Source organism: Seriola lalandi, unplaced genomic scaffold (assembly GCF_002814215.2).
Source record: "Seriola lalandi dorsalis isolate HSWRI2012SDOR001 ecotype SW California unplaced genomic scaffold, Sedor1 jcf7180002054360, whole genome shotgun sequence".
NCBI classification, from domain to species: Eukaryota; Metazoa; Chordata; class Actinopteri; order Carangiformes; family Carangidae; genus Seriola; species Seriola lalandi.
In genome coordinates, this window is record NW_019524913.1 from 3,423 (window position 1) to 11,731 (window position 8,309).

Sequence of the window (8,309 nt, forward strand, 5' to 3'; positions counted from 1 at the left end):
AAAGCTAAAAAAAAATACTTTCTGACCTCAGAACTTCCTGACTGGAGAAGCGTTGCAACTGACCCGTGTTACAACCATACCCGGTCTCTCCAGCATGCTAGCTTTAGTGAGGCTAACATTTATTTTGTCATGTTTCTAATAAGTATTAATGTAAAACAGCAACTTAAATACCAAGTTAAAATAGCAAAAGGTAAAATAATTGACCAGTTATAAGCCTCGGACACACTTAATGGACTTAATAAAAGTATTAATCAGGGACGCTTTGAGGTTAGGCTAACATTTCAATCATCTGTGGCCTGTTTCAGTGGTTCACATATTGTTCATATAGTATCTTTTCTCAAAACAAAAAGCTGCGTACTGTAAATCTTTGTTAAAATCGAATCATTATTAATGTGCGTGGTCAAATCTGCACTGATTCTATAAAGAGACCGTTCACTGTTCTTGCTTCACATCAGTACAGCAGTAGCCTTGGGCTGGCATTTCAAGAAAGGCTCCTGCTGTTCATCTTCATTGGAAATTTCCTCCATCAGTCTTCCTTTTTGCCAAAGTGTGTGGCAGCCTAATAAGATTTCATGGCTTCCTTTAACCCTTTTAAGCGGGCCACTTTCGTAATGACACATAAATAAACAGGTGATGAATAAGAAAGGTAATTGGATATGACTCAAGCATATTAACATATTTCTAAATTACAATTACAATCTGCTTTGTGGAGGAAATTAATTTCCTGTCATATATGCTTAGACAGCTTGTTCTGAATATCAGGGTTAAGTAAATGAGTCATTCATCCCTCTTTGGATTTTACACATCGTTAACATGCTTTACAATGTAGCCAAATGTTTAACAGTTGTTTTTCTACGCCTTTGGTTTACATTTCCTTGATGCTCAGTCTGCAGATTTTCTTATTATTATGTTGGTGGGTGGCACTGATATAGCAATGTGGGCGGATTTTAATGGATTTATGTCATGGGTCAGTGGGTTAATGACCAAAAACAGAGGCGGCTTTGTTTGCCTAATTTGCAGCTTGATCACTAATCAGCAGCTAACCTTTGTCAATTAAACATCCATAATTACACTCGGGGGTCACTGACTGAAGATGACCTTTGGTTTCATAAAAACTGCTTTGTAGTCCTGCACTATGTGAATGAATATGCTATCATTCATCTTCTCCTCTGTTTCATATGTATCTTTAATATCTCCCGTTACTAAAATAGAGCCTCTATCTTTAGCTGTTCACAGTTCATCTTAGCAGACAGTGACTGCTCCTGAAAAAAAGAGTCTCTTGTCTTCTCAGATTCCTCCTGAGGTAATGCTGCAGGGCAGAAGTGTTGATGAAGCAGCAGGGAGCACATGACTGAGAAACCAGAGCACTTTCAGCGACTGAAAAACATTGACATCATCATTTTGAAAGCTAAAGATAAACACTGCCAAAATAAGACATCCTAAAAACAGAGGCGAACCACGACCAACTCAGCAACCCAGCAGCTGCAGAGTTTAAAGATGTGTGAGGATGGAAATAAGTTGTATTACTTTCATTAAAATGCACAATTTCCTTGAAGCTCTAAGTCTTGAAAAATGGATGATGCTCGTTTATTTGTCCCCTGCACACACCGAAAAATTCACCGCTGAGCAACAAACAACACTTTATGTCAGAATCAGCACCATTACTATCTAACAGTGAGCCGTACTGTTATGCTCTGAGCTTATTAAAAAAGACTGAGCATGCTCTATCTGCTGACGGCCCTGAATCATTCACCAAAGCCAAAGTGTTTGTGGAGGGGCAACACTCTTGGGTGTCATCGTATGTACTTACTTATGTCCTGGTGCTCTGTTTGAAGCAATCTAATTATGTCATCTATCCGTGCGACGACATCATCCAAAGCCAGATAGATAGATCTTTTTTTTAGGTAGATGATCACATTGTAAAGTGCATGAAATAAAAGATATGTTGTGAGTAGAACGTGATATGTGCTCTGGTTGTTGTCTCTATATTCAAATGACATTTAAAACAGTGTAATGGGGTTTTTCTGTTGTTTGAGTTTATCTTTCAAAGGTTGTTATTGGGGAGAAAGTGTCAGTAATTATGAGGCCATTCCTACAGTTTAGATATCAGGATGGAGTGAACAACAATTGCCAATGTGTCCATTATAATACACGATTTGTCTCGGGAGGAGCTGCGGTTGTTTGAGCTTACACTATTTTACGAAGCACTACAACTGAATATAGTTGAACGGCTGAACTGCAAGAGGCTACAATGAAAAAGTGACATTGACACTGGCCCAATCTTTCTCCTGGGATCTTTCGGTTCTCTTATTGTCCTGTTTGAGACAGATATCACCTGAGTAACGCACATTGTAAAATTTTTTAACTCTTATCAACAACTCCTCTTTATATCTTTCACCACAGCAGAAATGAGTGTCACTAGCAGGCCTTGCAGCAGCTTACATTGCATCCACAGCGCATCATTACTTTATGGATTCATCTTGAATGCATACAAACATTTAATATAATTCAAAAATTATTCACAGTATGATGCATTGCTGGAATACAAAGGGCAAGTTGGGGACCCTCCAGGCTTGGTCCTCCGCAGCCTCTCAGAATAAATATTCCTATTTTCTCTCAATAGTAACATACAGTATGTACTGTATAATTTTCTCTTTTCATATGGGCATTTCATATTGGTGTTTCATATACAGTGCCTGCAAACATCACAGTCAGAGCATACTCGGTGAAGAACTGTCGCCTAAGGGCTGCAGAGTCGGTCCGTTGTTTGGTCCAGACTGAAACATCTCAACATGACATGTTTTTAATGTCTTATATAGAATTAAAAGAATATGCACTTAGAACAAAACAATGGTTTGAAAATGCAGCCACACCGGAGGTTAATGCATTTCAAGCTAAAATGTGTTCTGCCTTACTAATGGAAGGTTTATGAGACAAGGTTGACTGACAGCAAACGTCCTTCCAGGTCCAAATAGATATTGTGTCTTTCCACTAATAACTATCACTTACAGTTAAAGTTCACACCTCAATGAGACCCCGAGGTAATACTCCATGATCCAAAAGGTGGATGTGCTATTAATAGTGCTCGTTATGGCGTGTGTGTTTTTGGGGAGACATTTTCATTTGTGCAAAGGGATGACTTTATGACTCCTCTAATGACAGTGAGGGCACAGCACCCTCACCTCACCCTGAATTTCATCAGCTCATATACCATAAGGTATATGAGCTTATGAGGTACAAAGATCTACCTGGAGGAGAAAAGACCCCCCCCCCAGAGTCAGCGTTTTTACCACCAGCTATCATTTTGACCTGTAGTGTAAATTACAGCGCATTATAAGAGTTCTAGAAAGGAATAATGGAAAAATACCATTAAAAGCCTGTAATAAAAGTCTCAGTGAGCTCGGTGTAATTATGTCAGAAACCTCTCTTCATGCAGCTCTTAATTGAGAGGATGCATAACCAGGATGAGTGTTTCCCCCTCTCTCCTCTCTCTGTTTTGTATGGACGAGGACTTGCTCATTATTGGTCAATTCAATGCAAGGGTGTTGTAGTGTCAAATGAGATTTGTCTCACCATTACAAGAGGTAATTGGTCGAGGCTCTCTCTGTAATTTACTCTCAGCCGGCGCTGCATTGCTTTATGGTGAATAATTGCTCCTGTCTGGCTCACTACTGTTATGGGCAACGCGAGCGCGGAGCCCCGCAGCTGAAGGGACAACCATCCACAATCGAGAGGGCTCGAGCGCTCCTCTGTTTTAATCTACGGCAGATAAATATCTTTATATCTTCAGTTATTATGTTGTCGTAAATGTTGGCAGTGATGACTGTGAGAAAACGAGTAAATATTTGATGAAGTTACGAAAAGGATTTATGCTTCTTTTTAGGATATTATCTCCCTATAAAGCTTGAATTTAAAAAATAAAGTTCGCTCCTAACAACTTTGTGCTTATGAAGCGAAAGTTCTTAAACCACATCAGAGCCTCTTGATGATAAACAACCACGGTTAATGATTCCACACTCGCATTTAATGGTCATAATGTGTTCATAAGACAAGCTCACAGCACTACGGATGATGCAGGCGCACAGACGCTTTAATAATAGAGATGCACCCCCCCCCAGAGCCCACTTGAATTATTTTACTGTACACTGATGAGCGGACGTGAGTCTTACCATTACATGAATGTGGAAGAATATTAGTGGCTGAAATCCAGAGACCAGATTTTCCTGGTCTGGTAGATCATCACGAATCTCCCTTTGGGTTCGTTACAGCAAATCATGGCGTCATGTGATATCTGAGGCCGAAAATAAAATGTCATCCTTCCTCTTAATGTCTACATAAAAAACGGACAAAGCTTCAAGTTTGTCTGTGTGTCTAGATGTACGTAACTTAATGTATTGTTTGTCCCCTCAGTTGGTTTTCATTACAACTGAAAGACGACTGATCATTTTTTATATTTAGATATAACATTTAAACGCACTGTCATGTCAAAAGAAAGCACACTTCAGCTGAAATGATGATGATTTTAACTCCATGACTTCCTCCTTTCTAAAACTGCTTGATGTTCAGGTGAAGAAAATGCAATTAATTAAAGTACCTCTGAGAAAAAGGCCAAGAGCATTGTCAGTTATTTGTGCTCAAACACGCTGCATTTACTTAATATAAAACAGGCAGAACCTTTTATTGCTGTGCACAGGGGGTGAAACTGGAGGAACAGCAACAAAATGAAGGTGAAATTTAGAGCACTAAAGTAAATTATATGCCAGCAGTTAATATTAAGATATAATTTGATGTTAAGAGATACGCTTTTTAAAAAAAATAAAAATAACCCAATGTACTTCTTGTGACTTCATGAGAGAACCACTAGCTGCTTTAAGGTAATTTGCTGCCAATGTCTCAAAGGTAAAAGCATAACAATCTTCTCAAAGCATGGCAAACACAATATCCCATATATTTAACCTCATGTCACTGACTCGTTAACTTCCATTCAGCTTGTATTAAAGCAAGAGTTTCTATACAGCCAGATAGAAATCTGTATTCTCAGCTGGCCACAGGCCACAGAGGAAACTCATGGTATATTGATGGCCTTGGCACAGATCGGAGTCCTTCACTGTCTGCTAGCACCGTCCTGGTTATACATGCCTCACAAATTTTTAGCTTAAGGGTAGGATTTGAATAAAACCGTCAAAATGATTTAGCGATAAAAACGTTCCTGTCCTTATGACGTGCGCCCTTCTCTGTGTGAAATCATTTGGCAGGCTCTTCACAATGAGCTGCACCTATGATACGACCTTGCAGCATCTCAAAAACAGTAGAGCAAGGCTTCGTTTGCGAGCAGGGGCTCGGACATGTGATGCCTGGAAGTTACTTAATCAAAAACACATTCATTTGCCAATGAAGGATTGAGAAGAAAACTGTGAGGATGATGAGGGAACTACAGAAAAGATCATAACTTCTCCTCTCCTGTTAGTTTTAAGGCTCTGGATGAACTCTGTCAAAAACAGAAGGTTGAATGTGAAGGCCACAAACCGTTTGCATGGCGAGAGCTTTTGCAATTCCAACCACGGGCAGCGGGCACACGCTTGAGACATGACATTCAGTGTGGAGAGAAAAACACTGATACTGAACCTCCCATCATTAGTCTGGTCATCATTGTTAAATGTTCTGCAACCTGAACCAGTGGAGGTCAAATGATTTACAAATAGCTGCTTTACTAATTCTTTGAATGTGATATCAAATCATGCTGCAGCGCTGTTCTCGGGGTCAGTTGTGTTAATGGGAGTCTTCCTCTGAGTTTGAAGATATTTAATTAAAGATACAGCTAACTGGGCTGAGATCTTATTATCATTAATGTTGAACAAAAACAGGTTAAGCATTTTATCCTTCTCCAACTCATGATTTGAAAATGATCCATAAGCTATCACCTTAAAAAATACCTTCCTGGAGACTAACTGAGGAGCCGTCTGAGGTGTGTGTGAGTCGTTTGCAGCAAAGACCAAAGCGACAAGGTGAAATAAACACTGCAAGAATCATGTATGTTGCATGTCCGTCTCCCTGCGTCCGTTAATCTCTGTGACACCTTGACACTTTTATGAGCAACATATCTGTTCGCACGCTCAATATGTTCATGGTGGTCCCAGTGGCGATGCCCCGATATAACTTATGGATCAGGTGCTTGTGGAGCTGAATGAGGTAGACTGAATTTTTCCCTGAAGGAGATGGAGACGGAGGAGGGAGGGGCGGCGGCGGGAGTGTGAGGAGAGCCATGACAGTGAGAGGGGCAGGGTAATTTGCTCATGTCCATTCATTACCTTCATTAAAGTCTGAGAGGCAGACACATGCTCACTGTCTGATTTATTCTGTCAATCACAGCAATGATAGGGCAGTCTATTACTCTCCTTCCTCCAATCGGATTGTAGTTCACGGCTTCATTATGCTGCAAGTGTTAACATCAAAATATTCAGAGGAGACGGACGGCATGCTGCTCTGACGATGACGCATACAGGACTCATCTGTTTCTCACTCCTGCTGGAATGAATCACTGACCAACGTAACATCTTTTAACTTGTTAAATGACGATGACAGCCGCAATGGATGCTTCTCTCTCTTAAAAGAAATCATCATAATCTGTATTTTACCATAAGTTTAAAAAAAACAAAAAAACATGTCTGATGTTCCTGTGTGTGTGTGTGACTGAGAAGTTAACTTTTTCTACTTTGTTCAGTAAATGTTACAGAGTATGTCTGACATTGTAAATGTCATATCCGGTGTAATTTTTGTCTCCTTGACTGAGAGCTACCGAGGCGTTCCTGCTCCGCTCAGGCAGCATCATCCCAGCAGAGGACAAATTGTCTCCTACTTATAAAAGACATAAAAATCAACTTTTTAATAGGACTTCCATTAATAAAGGTTCATAAGTATCAATTTAAGACTTAATTAGTTCGTAAATCATTTATTAAAGCTTTATAAATTAATTATAGGTCATCTTTCACACCCTGGAAAGTGCTTATTAATGGTTTACAACTGATCTATAAAGCATTTTTAAAGCATTAATAAAGTCATTACTTTAGTTCATGAAGGGCAACTTATCACAAAGTGGCACCAATTTATTGGTTATTGGAGAAATAAAGTCTAAACTTTATCACATCTGTGTCCGTCTCATTTATTATTCTCCCCTCCTCCATTTATCTGCACCTTTCAAAAGTATATCTGTTTTATGATGTGGCCGTACTATGGTAAAGGTTTTGTTAGTTTTAGGCACAAAAACAACTTGGTTCAGTTTTGGGAAACACTGTAGTTTAGGTTAAAATATTACTTTATTAAAGTTTGGAGAGCTTTATTGCCATGGTTACAATAATACACATGTGTTTAAAGTTAAAGACTACTTAAACTACAATGTTATCTGACAGACGGAGACAGAAAACAAACAGCAGACTTCAACTTTGTGGCTCTATGATATCGTCACTTGACTGTGCTTTTCATCACACTTACTCTGGTCGCTGGAGAGCTTTGTCACTGAACGTACGTCGCTGTGGCGATACGACTGATGCTGCCTTTCTTTTTGGGAGTACAGCCTCAGTTCTTTGCTGTTAACAGTCTGCACAACGGAAAAAAACTGTAAATAATCAACACAGGACACAGGAGTTGGAAACATCACGTGTGTTAACTATAAACTACCTGAAAAATGTGTTTTTAATTGGTAGGATTGCTTGACTTCCAACCAATTAAACCTTCTGCCCCGACATAAACTATAAGAGACTTCCTCTACCCAACAGATAACCCACTGGTTTACACTTGTCAATGATACATTCCTGGTGTTGTTGATGTCCTGAAGTATTTGAAAGTGATTGTTGTTGCACATAGACATAAGACAACGCAAACTTCAGCCTCAGAGAGTAGCAGCACAATGAATCAACACAATGAATCAACACCTATGTGACACAGCGTCAGAGCCTTGTCTTTTTGTCCCTTTCCTATTTGATAGATATTTATAGACTATCAAAGACTTCTCAGTTTTGCTTGGTGACAGACGGGAACGAGCTAATTAGAGGTTGCAGTGCAACCTCAATCGTGATCAGTCCAAAGACCGGGGACCACTTTATGGTGAGTTAATGGAGTGCTATGTGTCCCTTTGGCTATTATTGCTTCCACCAATGTCAGCGAGACGTTTTTCTTGAACAGCTAGAACTGTGACACAATACAGGGAACAATATTTTATATTTTTTTACCAGTGCTCACACATTATAGATATAGTACAATGGTGCTGCTGACGGCCTTGAGGCTGAACTGGATGTCAGGCTGAGGAAGGGAGA